The following is a 9206-nucleotide window of genomic DNA, read 5'->3' as shown; positions in this document are numbered from 1 at the left end:
AGCCGTGGGAGCGCGTGGTCACCGCCGTGGTCACCGAGCCGTGGGGGCGCCAACGGCCGAACAGCCAGCTCACAATGACGTGGGCGTGGAGACAGAAGCCGCAGCCGCTCAAATCCTTACCTTCTGACCCCGATGAGAGGGGAGACCGGGAGACACTGTGTTGTACTAAGCAGGGCAGGGGCCTCCACGTTAGAGGCACCTTTTTTTCAAGTGTCAGCTCTGTGTGGAGGAGGGTGCGCCAATCAACGTCTCTGAGGCTCCGTTTCGCCCCTTGTGAAATGAAGCCATCCATACCTACTTCTCGGGTTTCTTGAGCAGTTTCAATATTTTAACACATAAAGTTTTCTTGCATTAAGTGGTTGCTCCTTAAACATGGATTGAACAAATGGAATGCATCTTTAAGTCTGTGGGAGATGATATAGAAATGCCATCTATATATGGAAATAAGTATCTTGTTGCTCCTCCAAACTAAGGAAAATAAACACAAAAATATGAGCAGTTAAAAAATGTTCTGACAAAAAAAAAATCTTTAAAAATCTCATGTGGTTATTGATTGAGTGCTTACTATGTATCTGTCATTGGGGTGATGAATTTAATTTTACCTGGGTACCTCTCAAAACCAGTGTGTGAGTAAATAACTTATTTTACAGATTTCAAATTAAGACTTAGAAAAGCAACAGGGCCAGTAAGTATCAGATCTGTCTGTGTATGCCTTACTGTCCAGAATCCTGACTATCACATAGCAAGAGGTTTTTGAACATACAAGGATTTTCACAAACACACTGGCATAAGCTGCACCAAGGTTGCAACTCTGAATTATTAAATGTTTGCATTCAGTATGCTTGGCTGACTTGTTGTACTCACAGCAAGTAAGTGTTTAATAAATAAAGGAAGTAAAGTTTTGTATAAAAATAAATGTCCAATTCAAAGTAGTCTGCCATAGACATAGGAAGGTCACTTGTGTAACTCAAATTGTGTGTTTTCCAAACTCTCTACAATTTCGCATTTGTAAAATAGGGGCGTTCTCATCTTCTGAAAGTGGATCTGATTTCTAAGGATGACCAAAATTCATTCTAGACCAAAGCTGGAAACAAAAGAGCGTCATCAGGTTGAGTACAGCTATGGTATGACTATGAAGTCATACAACAGATTCTCCCTCCAAGTAAAATTCAGATAAAGGATTCATAGCAAATGCTCCTTTGCTCGTGTGCATATGGCCTCTCACTGTACTCCACTGTGTGATAGATTTGATTGATGCAAAAAACACATCGCAGAAAGAGGGCAATTTACCTCCATTTCTGTTTTCACTCCATTTGGAGGAAATGCATTATTTGCACATGTAGAACCATGAGCAGACTCTACCTCGAGATACCACCTTCATCTGTCACTGTGAGTTATAACACTTTGCATTTGCAGAGTGATTTATGGTTTTAACATGCTCTGCTGTTAGCTAACTTCACAGTACCTCGAAGGTAGCTGTTATTTCACTTCCCTGTTTTCTCTTAAGCCTTTCAAGGACGGTCCACTCACATATGTTTTTTTGCCATACCGTAGTAACCTTAGAAAATCAGTAATTTTCTTTTTGGGTTTTTGCATTTTTTTTTGCAAACTGTACTCATATTTATGTTGTTTTCAACTTTGTTTTATGTTTTAAATATTACAACATCATGCATGTTCAGAAAAGCCATTTTCTCTACATGGAAGTCAATGCACATCACATACTACCACACCAATAGCAATGAGGGGGGAATAGGTGGATTACCTACCCTTCTTTTTCTCATTGCTTTTGGTGGAATATATGTACGCCTATGTTCATTGCAGCATTATTTACAATAACCAATATTTGGAAGCAGCCCAAGTGTCAATCAGTAGATGAATGGATAAAAAAAACTGTGGTACATTTACCCAATGTAATACTCCTCTGCTGTGAAGACAAAGTGTTACCCTTTGCAAGAGCAAGGATGGACCTGGAGAACATTATGCTAAGTGAAAAAAGCCAGTCAGAGAAAGACAAGTACCATATGGTTTCACTCATATGTGGAATTTAATGAACAAATTGAACTATTAAACAAAATAGAGACAGACTCATAGAAAACAGACAGCTCTGGTGGTGGTGGGGATTGAGCAAAAAAGAAAAAAAAAGAGAACTCATGGACATAGGCAACAGTGTGGTAATCAAGGTGTGGGGAGGCGGAAGATGGCAGAGAGGGGATAAATGGTGATGGAAAAAGTCAAGTAAAATAAAAATTTTAAAAAGGCAGACTAATATAGTTACAGAATTCAAAAATAAAAATTATTCACATCTCAGTAAACATTATAGGCAAAGTTTAAAGACAGAAGATAACTGGCAAAATAATTTGGAAACTTTATATAACATTGTAGGTTGCAATATTTGCACTTATCCAGGATTTATAGTTTTCACACAGCATAGTTACACAATTGTCACTGAAACTCATATGTGTAATCTCAAAAAAATTTACAAAGTCAAACTCATAGAAATAGAGAGGAGAAAAGTGGTTACCAGAAACGGGAGGTGGGAGAAAAAGGGAGAGGTTGGTAAAAAGTATAAACTTTTGCTTATACAATTAAGAATAAGGTCTGAGGATCTAACATGTAACATGGTGCCAATACTTCATAACACCACACTACTTAATTAAAATTGGTTACAAGAGCAGAATGTAAGTGTTATCACCAAAAACATAAAGGTCAATGTGTGAGGTGAAGGATGTGTTAATTAACTGAATGGGGTGATCCAATCACAATGTTCATGTAGATCAAATCATCACATCATACATGTGAAATTCCTTACACTTGTACTTGTCAATTATACCTCAATAAAACTGAAAAAACAGATTCAAGTATCAGAAAAAATGATGATGGAAGGAATTAAAAAACACCAAAAATAATATAAGACATGAGTTATTATTACTAGTAACAATAGTAAATAAACTTGGTTGCCAGGATCCCAACTCATGGCTGATGATAGATAAGGGCATCCAATTGCAATTTCCTTTAGCTCTATTTGTGTGGCTAAGTGACAAACTTTATTCATATTATATTCCTTTTCAGGAGGAAAAAGCTGGGGATCCAGGGTAAAATCCCATGATTACTTTCTCTTGTGTCATTGGAAATATAAAGCAGAAAGCTTTATATTATATCTCTTGCTAAAGGCGTATAAACCAAAAACAGAATCAAGTTGATTCCTAAACAGAGGGGTTTAAACAGCAATGTACCAATTTTATTCAGTCTCAGGGCCATTTGCAATTGTGCTTTAAGAAGTGCATAAAGACAATACCAACCATGTTTAAGAGCAAGAGATAATCTACTAGCTTTGTGCTTTACCAGGAAGGAAAAATAATTCCTTAGTGGTGTCAAATGTTTCATGTCCTATTCAGAGATTACCCCCAAGTCCCCTGTAACAAAAGCCTAGCCTGAAATTCATGTGCTGAAATGCCAACCCCCAGCACCTCAGAATGTGAGTGTTTGGAGATAGGGTCTCTGGTGAGGTAATTAAGTTAGGTTGAGGTCAGTAGAGTGAGCTCTAATCCAATATGACTGGTGTCTTTATAAGCATAGAAGATCTGAACAAAACTACTGACAGAAAGATGAGGCGACAACAGAGCAAACATGGCCTTCTACAAGATGAGAGGCCTGAATAGAACTCGCCCTCCTGACCCTTGGAAAGAACCAACCCTGTAGACATCTTGATCTCAGACTTCTAGCCTCCAAAACTGGGAGAAAATAAATTTCTGTTGTTTAAGCCACCAGTCAGTGTTGCTTTCTTATGGCAGCCTTTCCAGACTAATACAGGGACTGAGTTTAGTCCAAATGGCAATTTCTTAACAGCCATGATGAATGTCTGGAACCTGAGCTGGGACAGTATCCCCATGAAAGACAAACATACATATTCATGTAGGGGTAATAAGGTATGGGAAAAGCATGCAATTATAAAAGGTAGATATAGATGTGGAAGCACAAAGAAAAATAATTTAATAACAAAACCAAGTGATGGATTTTTTTCTGTTCATGTAGATGTATTTTTCCTGGAAACTTCAAAAGACTTTTGCTATCTTCATATTAAAAAAAGTGACTGCATGCATCAAAAGGAAGATGCTGGTTCTAATCAGAATGCTCAACACATGGTAACTAAAGTTAAATGACTATATATATACATAATTGCCCTTAAATGAAGGATTCATTTCAGAAGTTTTGAGACTGGAGTGAGTCATCTGGAATTAAATAATGGAATGGACTAGAATCGTGTGCCTTTCTCCAGCAGAACATGTATTAGGAAAAAGCAATTGTTTGATGATGTGTGGGGCATAAGCAGATCTATTTGTATTCTGCCCGTTGAAAATAGTCCTTGTATATGCACATTTTTATGTCATATAGCTCAAGGGCTGGTGATTACCTCTTTAAAGGAACTGCTAACCATTTCAGGAAATTGTTGAATATCTGAAAATGATTTCAGAGTGTGAAAACATTTTATACACTTCGCAAATAAAATGCAGTCAGCTGGAAGGGACTACCTTATATTGCTGGCTCTATTTTGCATGTTTTTAATACTTTTAAGAGTTAGATGGTTTAATCTTTGGGTTCTTTGATAAGATACAGGTGTTACATTAATACACTTCAGTAAGTGTCCTCCATTCACTTAATGTGAGTCTTCAAGTTTGCCTCCTGACATGGCATTTTCTGCTGATGGCAAAATAGTAAGAAGATTCATGGGTCTTTTTCTTTAGATCTTTTTTTTTCTGCTTCCAGTCAAACCTACAGTTAATAAACAGAAAAAGTTCACTCGGAATTGATCCAAAAAGAAAAAGGAAACAGTAAAATTGCAGGCTATAATCTCTAACAAATTTGGGCTTGAAACCAGGTTTAGAGTAATACCCTAATTAGTTCATTTTGCTGACAAGAGAAAACCCAAATAAAGAAAAACAGACAGACATGCAATGCTATTAGTGTGGGCTCGCTGCTTCTGTAGACTAGCACCTTGGTAACTTGCTGGACCTCATTACATTCTTGTGAGTTATGGCCTTGGGTCTAGAGACCGTGCTCATCTATAAATTCCATCATTTAAAAATACACAGTTCCAGGGGGTTAAGATAAACTTTATTTTGCCACTATGTAGTTCTTTAAATGCATGAGTGAATTTACATCTTTCTTTACAATTAAGTGTGGACTGTATTTACTTTATTATTAATTTTATTTTTGTTTTTTTAGGGATAAGGGATACACATATCAGACTGAGAAAATGTCTACCTTTTCCTGTCATCCAGAAGACTTAATAAAATGGAAATTAACTTTAATTGAAAGTTTGGAAGAACTTTCCATTTAAGTTACTGGTAATGAAGCCAATTTCCAGAATTATAGATCAAACTAGGCTACTTCTTAAATAACTTCTATGATTTTTGGCCCTATATGCTTGACATATTGTATTCTATTTTTTTCATACTTTATATTTTCTCAGAAATTATCCATTTGATCTAAAAATATGAAATTCCAAATATATTGGTATAATGTTCAAGATAAAGATTCTCCAATTTTTAAAAAGTAACCATATATTTGATTTAATATCGTTCTGTTTCCAAACTCATTAGAGGAATAAAATACAAAAGAGGAAATTCTAACAATTGAACAAAAGTCTGAAATAAAAAGAAAAATATGAAACAAAAAAATGGAACATATAGAGAATATCAAGTAAATATCAATAAGACCAATGATAATCATCATTATTCTAATAAATATAAAAATATCAAATTACCATATCAACTAACACAGATTATGAAACAGGGTTGAAATAGAGTTGCATTCCCTTTACAAGTATGCATCAAATCAGGAGGACATCATACATTAAAATATAAAAATATCCTGAATTTTAACTAATAATTTGCATATAATAGCAGAGATTAATTTTTAGGTGGAACAAACTTAGAATTATTTACTGGTTTGATCACAAAATAAATATGTCATTACAAGGTAGGTCAGAGGGAGGTGTGTTGGAAAAGGCCAATACAGTATTATTGTCTATAATCACTATGCGGTGTATTAAATTTCCAGGACTGATTTATCTACTAGTGAAAGGATTGGTACTCCTCAACACCATCTCCGCAATTCTCCCACCGCCCAGTCCCTGCTAACTGTCATTCTTCTCTCTGTTTTCACAAGTTCAGATTTTTCATATTCCACATGTAAGTGAGATCAGGAGTTGCCTTTTTAAACTGCTTTTTAAATTTTTCCATGCTCTGAGCTGTTGGAGAGCTGGGAGGGAAAGAATAGTTGAAGGAAGGCCCGGGTTTGCTCACCCATAATAAATTCAAAATCTTCAACAGAGCTCTTCATCCATCCATCGGTCAACACACTTTGGGTTAATATCATTGCACTGATTCTGCCCAGTCTATCAGGAGGATCTGTGCAGAGCTGCCACTTGATTTAAGAAATATTGCTCAGTGTGGCTTAGAGATAATAAACTTCACCCGAGAGCCAAGGGGGTTGACTTCTCCCTGGAAACCTGCTCTTTCAGAGTTTTGCTTTGTTTTACTGGAGAGCCACAGAATTGGTATTTTTGTCCCCAGATAAAATCTTTCTCTAAATAACCACCCAATAAGGTGCGGTTAGAGCTGAGTGACAGGATGTAATGAGAACGTTTGTGTGCTCAAACACTGGATTTTTTTTTCCCTAACGAAGAAATATAAAACTAAATAATTCATGTAACATTACTGACTCCCACACTATTGATTATAAGCGCCGTTGTCAATTTGCTGCCCCTCTAGTCATCCCCAAAAGGTTGTTATTTACAGATTATGGTATTATTTGCTGCCAGGATTCCATTAAAAAAAAAGTATAAACAATGAGAAGAAATTCTTAGCACACCATAGAGTTCATTTCCTTTCCTCTTGAAAATAACCTAAGCTGCATGTCTGGTTTTTAATTAATCAGATGCCAAGAGCTGATCCTAAAATTTCAAGTCGGAACAAAATGAGTGGCAAATAATGAGACTGAAATAACTGCATAGATTAAGAAAAAAAAGTTATTAGAATGAATTTCTTTATGAATTAAGACCAATACCAGAGTAATCAAATATTGGTCATTTTCATTGACAAAAGACTAAAATTAAGGAAGTTGTTTATTTATTGTTAATCCTTACCTGAGGACATTTTCCCATTGATTTTTAGAGAGTAGAAGGGAGAGGGAGAGACAGAGAAACATTGATGTGAGAGAGACAAATTGATTGGTTGCCTCCCACCAAGCCTGCCAGGGAGGTACATGCCCTTGACCAGAATGGAACTTGGGACCCTTCAGTTGAGGGCCGACGCTCTGTCCACTGAACCAAAATGGCTAGGGATATATTTATTTATTGGACTACAAGATAACAGCAATCAATTTTATTATAAGAGAAACATTTGAAATATGGCAAGCTATAAACATTATCATTTATTAGCAATTAGGATATTTTTGGTTAAAAATTAAGGAATTGCCTTGAAGAGTTTTCTTTTCCTCTTCAGGTGGTTGAGAATATTCTATGCCTCCCACTTCCATGACCAGTTTGATAACAAGCTCTGCAACATGTCAGTGTATGAACCTGCAGAGGTATTATTAGGAAAAAAACACTGTTATGTCACCCAGCAGAAAAGATCCTCTGAGCTGCAGTGGGGCCCTTCCTACTTTTTACAAAATGCTGTTTTGAGATGCTCTTTACTGTAAGTCACACAAGCAACCAGAACATTAATAATTTATAATTCCAGATTTTCTTAGAGCTGGGTCAATGGTTTGTAAATGTAAGCTTCACACAATTTATTCTAAGATTTGTGACAGGTGTTTTCTTACCTGTCAAAATTATCACTAAGGTACGATTTCAGCAGTCTGAACTACAGATGGATCAGAGAGACCGCTCCAGGGCCCCAACAAACCACTCACCCAAAGGCATTATTCAACTCCCTGAGGGTGAAGACAGGTATAGGCTGGGTAGTTGCCTGGGTTTCTTACAGTCTTAACTACATTCCACAATACTTTTCCCAGATATATCTTCCAGCCCAAGACTGTGAGGGACCCCTTATGTATTCTAGTTACCAGACATAGCATTTGGTATATATATGGGTGATGAATGCAGAGTAGTTGAATTCAATTCAACTATCCGCTTTATTCATAATACAGTTTTCAAATAAAATAACTGGAACTGTTTATTTCTTTTCTGTGCACAATCATAGACAAAGCCAGAAACATACACACACACACACACACACAACCATATCCGCTCTCAATAGCACACTTATTCACTGAGAAATTAACTACTTATAGCCATTTCGTTCCCTTTTGAATAATAAAAATATCATCTGAATTGCTTAACAAATTACAGCCACCCATCTGGCTGGCTTTGCCCCAGTATTTAGCATTTAGCATACCTATAGCACTTTGGATTTGCCAAGTGCCTTATAATTCTTATTCTCTTGGCTATCACACTTCTGATGAGTAGCCCTATTTCAAGGGTACGTTATTATCTTCTGGTTGCTTCTATAAATCACTCAGTAGGAGAAATAAAGGATCAGGTGGGATGTCCTTGCACATTAGTTTGAGAGTTTTATTCAGAGGATTCATATTTCAACCAAGTGGAAAACTTTGGAATAAATAGTATAATGTGAATTAAATCACCATTACTTTCTTCAGAATTCATACTTAGGATTCATGTGAAACTGCTCTTCAACTTTCTAAAGCCAACTTTCTGCTGAAACAGACTTGTCAGTAAATCACTGGTCCGCTGATGATTTTTCAGATTCCATGACATCTTTTTTTTTTCTTCTTTTATATCACATCATGGGCTCTGGGTCCCCTGAGATAGTCATATTTCATCTTTAGCTAAAGCAATAATACAAACCTGGGTATATTGAGTGCACATTTAGATTTTTTCTGATTTTCCAATAAGTACACTTTCAGAAATATATCAGTTATGAATCATGTTGCCTTTAGCATTTTTCACCGTCATTTGCTTATATCTGCCGATTATACATCAATATATCTCAGAACTTCAGAAGCAGTAAATGACATATTATACATAAAACTGCAAATCAACAGCCAGTATCGACTGCTGTTTGTATAATACAGTATTATCCACCATTATTCTCCACACGAACCCTTCAGACTGTGAACACTAATTCATTTAGTATTGCCACACAGATCCATCACCTGTCTCAATTCTATTCTATGATCTT

General features: G+C 36.3%; 1 protein-coding gene across 2 annotated transcripts in view; it reads right to left on the bottom strand.

The window, feature by feature from the left end:
• Positions 1 to 14: 14 nt before the first annotated feature.
• Positions 15 to 9206, bottom strand: part of TMX3 (thioredoxin related transmembrane protein 3) — a 52588-nt gene continuing 43396 nt past the window's right edge. The window contains exon 17 of one of the 2 annotated variants that reach the window (XM_015562772.1): positions 15 to 468. The gene's annotated coding sequence lies outside the window, so the exon portion shown is untranslated. Of the gene's footprint in view, positions 469 to 7415; positions 7583 to 9206 lie in introns of those variants that run through there. The other variant, XM_015562771.1, reaches the window with a different exon arrangement.

Source organism: Myotis davidii, unplaced genomic scaffold (assembly GCF_000327345.1).
Source record: "Myotis davidii unplaced genomic scaffold, ASM32734v1 scaffold96, whole genome shotgun sequence".
Taxonomy (NCBI): Eukaryota; Metazoa; Chordata; class Mammalia; order Chiroptera; family Vespertilionidae; genus Myotis; species Myotis davidii.
This window is presented reverse-complemented; position numbering and strand designations above follow the sequence as displayed.